Raw genomic sequence first — 10,336 nt, forward strand, 5'->3', positions numbered from 1 at the left:
GAGAGAAGAGAATTGTTCAGAATTATTAAGGGATACATGTGATGCAGTTTCTTAGTAAGTTCCCTCTCCATGGATGGAATGCTCTTTCTTCTACTTTTACAGCTTTTAGTCTGTGATACATGGAGTGACTTATCCTTTCCTAGACTTTGGTTGCTCTTATGTTTCTTTTTCTTTCTTTCCTTTTTTTTTTTTTTTAATTAGAAGCAAAATTTTTTGGTTCCTACCCTGTAAATTGTTATCCACACTAGAGACAAAAGCAGGCAGTGGGGGTTGCTACCAAAAGAAGAGGAGTCCAAGTGAATGAAAGAATAATGATATGAGAGAATGAAGATTCTGTCCTGGTTCAAACTTCTTTTCCATTATACTTTCTGGGTAAAAGACTATATTTGATGCTTTTTGCTACTTAGTTTATAAAGCATTTATAAAGGATATTCTTGTCACTCATTTCCATGGTAATGGTATATAAATTCTATGGGTTCAGTCTGGGCTACCCACCGCTATTCCCAGTGCATATATCACTTATGTGAGGATATGTGAGAAATACTCTTTTTCTTCTATGAAACCATTCTCCCCTGTTTTCACAGATCCCCTTAGAGAAGAATGGCTCTGGGGAGTGATTCTTTCATAACTCACTTAATTTTAGTGGGATTAACAGACCAATCAGTTCTTCAACTCCCCCTCTTTCTCCTTTTTCTAGTAATGTATATGGTCACTGTGATGGCAAATTTGAGCTTGATCATCCTAATTGGGTTGAGTTCACACCTGCACACATCTATGTACTTTTTCCTCTTTAACTTGTCCTTCATAGATCTCTGTTATTCCTCTGTTTTTACACCTAAAATGCTGATCAACATCATATCAGAGAAGAAGATTATCTCCTACATGGGGTGCATGACCCAGCTTTACTTTTAGTGCTTTTATGGTATTTCTGAAAGTTATGTGCTGACATCAATGGCCTGTGATCTCTATGTGGCCATCTGTAACCCACTACTGTATAACATTGCCATGTGCCCTAAAGTGTGTTTCAATCTCATGTTTGGTTCCTACATGATGGTATTTTTTGAAGCAATGACCCTCATAGGATGCATGCTGAGACTGATCTTCTGTGATGCAAATACCATCAACCATTATTTGTGTGACATCTACCCTCTCCTCCAGCTCTCCTGCACAGGTACCTACATCCTTGAGCTGGAAGTTATCATCATGTCAGGCATCAATATCACTGTGCCCAGGCTCACCATCTTTATCTCTTATGGCCTCATCTTCTCCAACATCCTCCACATCAAGTCCACAGAGGGCAGGTCCAAAGCCTTCAGCATCAGCAATTCCCACATCATTGCTGTTTCTCTGTTCTTTGGATCAAGTGCATTTGTGTATCTCAAACCATCTTCTGTGTCTGTGGATGATGGGAAAATATCCTCTGTCTTTTACACAAATATGATTCTGATGATGAATCCCTTAATTTACAGCTTGAGGAACAAAGATGTTAAACTTGCTTTGAGAAAAACCCTATGTGTGGCAGAGTTTTGATCAGAGACATTATCTGTCTGTGCATATAGTACAGGACAAGGAAATTCTGTGTGTTCAATTAAATATTTTTAGTCATGGCCTCATTTTTCTCTTTTTTAAAATAACATGCCTAAGAACATTTAAGCCTTCTCTCAGTAATATATTTCCAGTTTTTCTGTCTGGGACTTCTTTTTTCCCCAAATGATTTGCACAATATCTCCTCCAGTTTTCCACTTAGTTAATAAAATTAAATTATAAATGTAACATATCTGTTATTTTCTAACTTCATTTCAAAGTTTTAATTTTTATTGAAAAAAAAAATGGTCTCCAAGTGATCAAGTTTGAGATACCTTTGATATAATGAAAGAGCAATGATGAAAATCATCTAGATTTTCTAGAGCAGCAATCATCTAGATTTGCTACAGCAGCATCATTTTATTGGAGTTGTGCGTATCCTCCACATGCTTTAGAAGCATGTATCAAATACTATTCTGATTTTACTCCCATTTTTCTATTCTTTGACTAGGAAGACTATGTCTCCTTTAAATTTTAGAGATTGAAGTCTTCATTAAGATATTGACTATAATTTATTTTGCATCTCTAAATATTTTCATCAAGCTTCTTTGGGCAAGTGTTTTCTTTTTACTTTTGTTCAATGGAACCAGAAAATGACAGATCATATCAATATATTTATTTTATAGATGGTGAAATGAAACTCAGAATGGTTAATGATCTAATGTCACAGCTTCATAAAGAAAAATTCTGGACTAAACAGTTAGCCTTCTAATTTTAAGTCTGCTACTTTTGTAGTTTGTTTACATCCACTTCATTCTATTCTATTTCCTTCAGTACAATCATTAATGAGAAGACATTTTAAATTTGAAGCTTAACTTTTGTTTATTCAGGGAAATACATGAATTTCTCTCATGCTGTTTGTTGCTTTTTTGTTGTTTGCTTGTTTAGGCAAAGAGTTTCATGGATTTATTTGGGTGCGTAAAGAAGGCCTTTTGGGCTAGTGTATTGGTGAGATGATTGACTCAAATAGGAAGCTACTGTTTTTTTTTTTAATTAAGAAAACTGAATTTGAGATTTTTTTATAAGAGAATATGTCACGTCATTAGGACAGACCTCAACAAGACACATGGTCAACAAATAAGAGGTCTTGTGTGGAAAGTATTCATGAGCATTAGGAGACAAATGTTGTTCTGAATCTGTATGCTTTCTGTACAGGACTGTGAATGTATTTCACTTTTGATAAATCTTTGATAAAGCTATGATTTACATGACTGTAAATTAGTAGTGTTTTGGGAAATGAAGGTGAAAATGTTGTGGTCACATTTGGAACCAGGAAAGAAGAAGGCAGCAGGTACAAGTAATAAAATTGTTAGGAGAATTTGAAACTCAGTTAGGAAATAGGAATTTAGAGAAGAAAAATGATGGATAAAGTCCTTATGTATGACTCCCCTCTCCTTCCTGGAAGGGCCTAGATATATCATGGAGCTCACAGGGTTTCTTTGGATAGGATGAAAGCTCAAGTTATTGGACTTTTTGAAACAATTAAATCAACAGAACTGGAGAACCTGAGAACAACTAAATCACTGTGGACTTCCAAGTGCTACTTTCATATGCATTTCCTGATACTGAGCCTCAAAGTCCTGCTGGTTAGTATAATGATAGCTTGAAACAAATTTTGGCGAATACATCAAATTTTGGCACTGACTTTACTGGAAAGCATGTTGAATTTTTTTTTAAAGGAAAAATACTACCTTAAAAATCCTCAATATGATGTGTGAAGATATAATGAAAATAATTTCCAAGATACTTTAACAATATTATCATATATCATTTTCCTAACCTCCACTCAATATTTGGGTGTTGTGAAATTTAGCATAGCTGATTTGTTGGATTTTTTTTTTAAATTTTTTTTTTAAGTTTTAGTTGTTTGGCATGGCTAAACCTCTGTCTTATGGTTAAAATGACCACTCATCTCCTATCTCCTGACCACTAATATCAACATGCTTCTTTTTCACTGAAACAGTTATATTTATTTAAAATAGTTGATCTTGGTTGGAGTTTCCTTTTTTTAAATTTTTTATGTTCTGTTTCCAGCTTGTTTCCCCTATAATAACAAAGGCGTGTCTAAGCAAGTTCGTATGTCAAATCATTTGGAAACGTTTCAGATCTCCATCCACTCACTCTGCTATGTATTTTATAAATATTTGAGGTTTCCCAAGGGTAGGACTTCCCTGGTGGCTCAGTATAAAGAAACCACCTGAAAATGCAAGAGACTTGAGCTCAATCCCTGGGTTGAGAAGATCCCTTGAAGGAGGAAATAGCAACCCATGCCAGTATTCTTGCCAGAAGAATGTCATGGACAGAGAAGCCTGGTGGGTTACAGTCTGTGTGGTTGCAAAACAGTTGGCACAACTTAGCAACTGAGCAACAACAACAGCAAATGGTGGGTTAGTGTGGTCACTAATGTTTAATCTCATGAGCTTAAAAATTCAGGTAAATGTGTTCATTTTCAGAGAAGGTAAACTATCTTGACAATTAATTTTATATTTTACTTATTTAAAAAAAATAATAAATATATTTAAAAATACAGTTTGTAATAATTAAGTGTGGCAATTTAAATTTAAGAGAGGCAAGTTTGCTGACAGTTAATCAGTTTAAGTACTTTTTATTTTACAATAAGCCTGTCTATCATTTGGATTTTCTTCAAAAGGAGGGAAATCAAGTCAGAGTATTTTACATGCACAGGTTAGTTTTTCTTAGTCATTTTTGCTTTTTTGAGCTATGTGAATGACACTGACACCTCTTGAGGGAAGGAACTGAAAAGTTGCTTCTGAGCCATGAAAGATACCTGGATTCTTTGCCTCTGGAGGAGAAGAATTCAATCCGGGGCTAGTGATGAGGCTAGATGGCTAAGAGCTTTTGTTGAATAAAATTTTATTTAAGTATAAAAGATATAGAGAAAGCTTCTGACATAGACATCGGAAGGGGGCAGAAAGAGTGCCGCCCCCCCACCTCTAGTCTTTAGCTGGATGTTATATAGCTACTAGCATTCTACTAACTGGAGAAAGGAAACCGCTCAAAACTCAGACTAGCACCAGGCCCTTCATCCACAACATGCATTTTGAGATACCATTGGCACAAAGTGAGTTGTCCTGGGCCATAAAATAATTGACAAGAATCTTGAAGAAAGGCAAGTTTGCAAACAAATACAGTCTCATTAACATAGCTTAAGATAACATTTGCATGAGTAAAACATACTGGTTTGTCAAGTAGGTTCTGAGTCTTAGGTGAACCAATTTGAAGACAGAATCTAGGATAAGTACATAGTTCATTAACATAGCTTAAAATAGACATTTCCATAAGAAAAACACATTGGTTAGCTCAAGGTTTGAGAAAAGTTAAGTTCAGGCAGAACCAGGTGTTGTCATGGAAACACAGAATTTTTAAAGATATCTCTTTTAAAACGTGTATAGAGAAGGGGGAAAAAATCTAACACTTGTAGTTTGTTTCCTCCCGCCTCTTAAGAGAAGGATAATAAATGTCTGACACTTGCAGCCTATTTCCTCCACTTGGAGAGCCTGTTACCCTCTCAGAATGGTTCTATTGAAGTTACCGCAGCTGAGAATCAACTGGGTGAGCCGTGGGGTTCCCCTGTGCCACTGTAAAAAGACAGGCCTTTGTCTTAGCCAATGTGAAAACTTCACGTTTGTGAGCTTAACAGAAAATGGTTCTCCAAGTTAAAGAGCAGAATGCAAGTTCCCTGGTTGCATCCCAAATTTGTTCAATGTAAATGTTCTCTGAGAGAGCTGATATCATTTCTCAGGATCAGGTTTGGAATGAGCGTGATGAGGGTCACTGTGATTAAGGGTTGATGGAAATGAGAAGTTAAAGGAATTTTGAGTTCTTTATTCATTTAATTCCTGAAACTGCACTATATTGAATTTCATCCTCTACTTTCATTTGCAGGGATTACACACACACACACACACACACACACACACACACACACACACACAGTGTCTTCAAGTCTTCTATTTGATGAGACCACTGTCTATTACTGCATGGTGTGGAGCCCACTTTTAATCTTTTCAAACATATCCAGATAGATGTTTCTTGCTCCAGCTCTTGGACTCAGTCAGAAGTATTTGCTGAATCTAACCAGAAAGAATAGGTATTGCTTCAGACATTAATTTGTTTGGGTAAAACCCCAACAACAGCAATTTTTTTTTTTTAACCCACTGAGTCCCTGGTAACATAGTGCAATATGCTGTATTTGACAACATTAAGATGACCATGTAGGAGACTGATCAAAGACAATTTTTTGATAATGCACCAAAATAGAATAACATCTTACACAGGAATGAATTCTAAAATTCACCTTATATAATCAGCATTACTCCTGACATTTGATTATGTATTTTATGGCCAAAGCCCTTGGACAGCAAGATCAAACCTGTCAATCATAAAAGAAATCAACTCTGAATATTCCTTGGAAGGACTGATCCCGAACCTGAAGTTCCAATACTTTGGCCATCTGATGTGAAGAGCCAACTCATTGGGAAAAACCCTGATGCTAGGAAAGATTGAGGGCAGGCAGAGAGGGGGCAAAGAGGATGAGATTGTTGGATGGTATCATCCACTCAATGAACATGAGTTTGAGCAAGCTCCAGGATATAGTGAAGGACAGGGAAGCCTGATATGCTGCAGTCCATGGGGTTGCAAAGAGTTGGATATGACTGAGCAACTGAACAACAAAAATGACCATATATTTTCCTCTAATTTCAAAAGAAAAATATGTGATTAATTTAAAAAGGAATTACTACAGGAATTATTAATTAAATAATTAATTTAGTATTATTAAAGGTTGCTACAAAAATTTGTCTTTAATTTAGAAAGGAATTATTAAAAGCTATTTAAGGAATTATTTGACTAGAATATTTTCACTCACTTCAAAATATTTTAAAGCCAGTCAAATTAACCTTGAAATTTAACCCCTAACCCCTGCTTAGGTGACATGCAAGAAGGAAAACTTATCCAAATATACCACGATCCTTATGTCACAAAATGTGTTAAAGATCAGTGATACAAAGATAAAGTGAAGTTGCTTAGTCGTGTCCAACTCTTTGCGACCCCATGGACTGTAGCCTACCAGACTCCCCCATCCATGGAATTTTCCAGGCAATAGATACAAAGATAAATTAGACATAAATCATCTTTCACTGAGAAAGTGATGTTTAAAGTGTATATTTGTAAAAGCAGTTTTGGTGGGATTAAGGGCCAGTGAGAACCCCCTAAGGTGATGCTTCTAACGTGTCTGAGAAATAACAAGGGCTACTGTACTGAATGATGGAGTAAAAGAGAGAGTTAAAGGAGATGAGGACAGGGATGTAACAAGAGGAAGATTTCCTTGAATCTTACGGGTTATTGTGAAAATTAGAATTTTTCTTTGAGTGAAATGGAGTCCAGAAAATTAAAAATAAGCTGATTTAAGGTTTTTAAGCATGATTCCAGTTGCTTTGGGAGGAATAAACTGTAGAAGACAATAAATAAACGAGAAGTCTACTTAGGAGATGTTTGTTGTAGCACTAGTAACGGTAACAGATTATGGTTCTCAAATCAAGGAGGTGGTGTCATAGATGTGATATACAGGTTGTTGTTGTGTAAATGTTGTGTTAGTCTTTCATTCGTGTCTGACTCCATGAACTGTAGCCTGCCAGGCTCCTCTGTCCATGGAATTCTCCAGGGAAGAATACTGGAGTGAGTAGCCATTTCTTTCTCCAGGGGATCTTCCTGACCCAGGGATCAAACCTGGGTCTCCCACACTGCAGGTATCTGTAGATTCTTTACCATCTGACCCAGGGATCGAACCTGGGTCTCCCACATTGCAGGCATCTCAGATTCTTTACCATCTGAGCCTAATTTTAGGTATATATATAAAGTAAATATAAATGTAGTCACATTTTATTGAGTTAAATATAATGTTGTTTTGTCAAAATATACCCTAAATAAATCAGTGGAGTAGAGCAGATTAGGAAAAAATTGAGTTTAACAGCAAGTAACAGGTATAAGATTAATATCCACTGTATTTTTGTAACTGAGCATCAAATGAGAATGACCTCCTGGAAAATGGTGGGAGGACATAAGTGTAAGTCACAGAAAGGCAAATTCAAACAATTTAGACATTAATGAAAAGATTCTCAAGTTGAATAATAGAGGAATGTAATTTAGAAATGTTGGAGAAGACATAAAGGTTTCATTTATTCTCTGTGAGAATGAGAATCATTTTAGCCTTTGAGAAAAATGGCAGAGAGTTCTGAAAAAATGTGGTCCATGGCAGAAGGGAAAGGCAAACAACTTCAGTATTCTTACCTTGAGAACCCCATGAACAGTATGAAAATGCAAAAAGATATGACTTTTGAAGATGAACTCCCCAGGTTGGTAGGTGCTCAATATGCTACTGGAGAAGAGTGGAGAAATAACTCCAGAAAGAATGAAGAGATGAAGCCAAAGTCAAAGCAATGCCCAGTTGTGGATGTAACTGTAGATGAAAGCAAAGTCCAATGCTGTAAAGAGCATTATTGCATAGGAACCTGGAATGTTAGGTCCATGAATAAAGGTAAATTGGAAGTAGTCAAACAGGAGATGGCAAGAGTGAACATCAACATTTTAGGAATCAGTGAAATAAAATGGACTGGAATGGGCAAATTTAACTGAGATGACTATTATATCTACTACTGTAGACAAGAATCCCTTAGAAGAAATGGAATAGCCCTCATAGTCATAAAAAGTCTGAAATGCAGTACTTGGTACAATCTCAAAAATGACACAATGATCTCTGTTCATTTCCAGGGCAAACCATTCAATATCACAGTAATCCAAGTCTATGCCCCAATCAGTAATGCTGAAGAAGCTGAAGTTGAATGTTCTATGAAGACCTACAAGACTTTCTAGAACTAACACCCAAAAAAGATGTCCTTTTCATTATAGGGGACTAGAATGCAAAAGTAGGAAGTCAAGAGATACCTGGATTAACAGGAAAATTTGGCCTTGGAGCCAAGGCTAACAGAGACTTGCCAAAAGATGCACTGGTCACAGCAAACACCTTCTTCCAACAACACAAGAGAAGACTCTACACATGGACATCACCAGATGGTCAATACCAAAATCACACTGATTGTATTCTTTGCCACCAATGATGGATATACAGTATACAGTCAGCAAAAGCAAGACAAGGAGGTGACTATGGCTCAGATCATGAACTCCTTATTGTCAAATTCAGACTTAAATTGAAGGAAGTAGGGAAAACCACTAGACCATTCAGGTATGACCTAAATCAAATCCCTTACGATTATACAGTGGAAGTGACAAATCATTTCAAGGGATTAGATCTGATACACAGAGTGCCTGAAGAACGTTGGACAGAGGTTCATGACATTGAAAAAGAGACAGTGATCAAGAACATCTCTAAGAAAAAGAAATACAAAATGGCAAAATGGTTGTCTGAGGAGGCCTTTCAAATAGCTGAGAAAAGAAGACAAGCTAAAGGCAAAGGAGAAAAGGAAGATATAACCATCTGAATGCATAGTTCCAAAGAATATCAAGGAGAGATAAAGTTTTCTTCATGACCAGTGCAAAGAAACAGAGGAAAACAATCTAATGGGAAAGACCAGCGATCTCATCAAGATAATTCGAGATACCAAGGGAACATTTCATGCAAAGATGGGCACAATAAGGGACAGAAACAGTATGGACCTAACAGAAACAGAAGATAAAAAGAGGTGGCAAGAATACACAGAAGACCTATACAAAAAAGATCTTCATGACCCAGATAACCATGATGATATGATCACTCACCTAGAGCCTGACATCCTGGAGTGGGAAGTCCAGTGGGCCTTAGGAAGCATCACGACAAACAAAGCTAGTGGATGTGATACAATTCCAGTTGAGCTGTTTCAAATCCTAAAAACTGATGCTGTGAAAGTGCTGTCCTCAATATGCCAGCAAATTTGGAAAACTCAGCAGGGGCCACAGGACTGGAAAAGGTCAGTTTTCATTACAATCCCAAAACAAGGCAATGCCAAACAATGTGCAAACTACCATGCTATTGCACTTATCTCACAGGTTAGCAAAGTAATGCTCAAAATTCTCCAAGCCAGGCTTCAACAGTACGTGAACTATGAACTTCCAGATGTTCAAACTGGATTTAGAAAAGGCAGAGGAACCAGAGATCAAATTGCCAACATCTGTTGGATCATCAAAAAAGCAAGAGAGTTCCAGAAAAATATCTACTTCTGTTTCATTGACTATACTAAAGCCTTTGACTGTGTGGATCATAACAAACTGTGGAAAATTCTTCAAGAAATGGGAATACCAGACCACCTGACCTGCTTCCTGAGAAATCTGTATGCAGGTCAAGAAGTAACAGTTAGAACTGGACATGGAACAACAGACTGGTTCCAAATCAGGAAAAGAGTATGTCAAGGTTGTATATTGTCACTCTGCTTATTTAACTTCTATGCAGAGTACATCATGTGAAATGCTGGGCTGGATGAAGCACAGCTGGAATCAAGACTGCTGGGAGAAATATCAATAGTCTCAGATACACAGATGATACCACTGTTAAGGCAGAAAGTGAAGATGAACTAAAGAGTCTGTTGATGAAAGTGAAAAAGGAGAGTTTAAAAGCTGGCTTAAAACTCAATATTCAGTGCTCGCTTGGCAGCACATATACTAAAATTGGAATCTTACAGAGAAGATAGTATGGGCACCATGCAAAGATGACATGTAAAGTCTTGAAGCATTCCATATATTT

At 36.8% G+C, this 10,336-nt stretch overlaps 1 non-coding gene and 1 pseudogene across 1 annotated transcript; both read left to right on the forward strand.

Annotated features, from left to right (window-relative positions):
* Nucleotides 1-600: 600 nt before the first annotated feature.
* LOC139033579 (olfactory receptor 8B3-like) lies at nt 601-1,530 on the forward strand (annotated as a pseudogene).
* An 8,701-nt stretch (nt 1,531-10,231) lies between these two features.
* On the forward strand, nt 10,232-10,336 carry LOC139033590 (U6 spliceosomal RNA). The gene has a single exon (XR_011486128.1). It is a non-coding gene; the product is annotated as a U6 spliceosomal RNA (small nuclear RNA).

Source organism: Odocoileus virginianus, unplaced genomic scaffold (genome assembly GCF_023699985.2).
Source record: "Odocoileus virginianus isolate 20LAN1187 ecotype Illinois unplaced genomic scaffold, Ovbor_1.2 Unplaced_Scaffold_19, whole genome shotgun sequence".
NCBI classification, from domain to species: domain Eukaryota; kingdom Metazoa; phylum Chordata; class Mammalia; order Artiodactyla; family Cervidae; genus Odocoileus; species Odocoileus virginianus.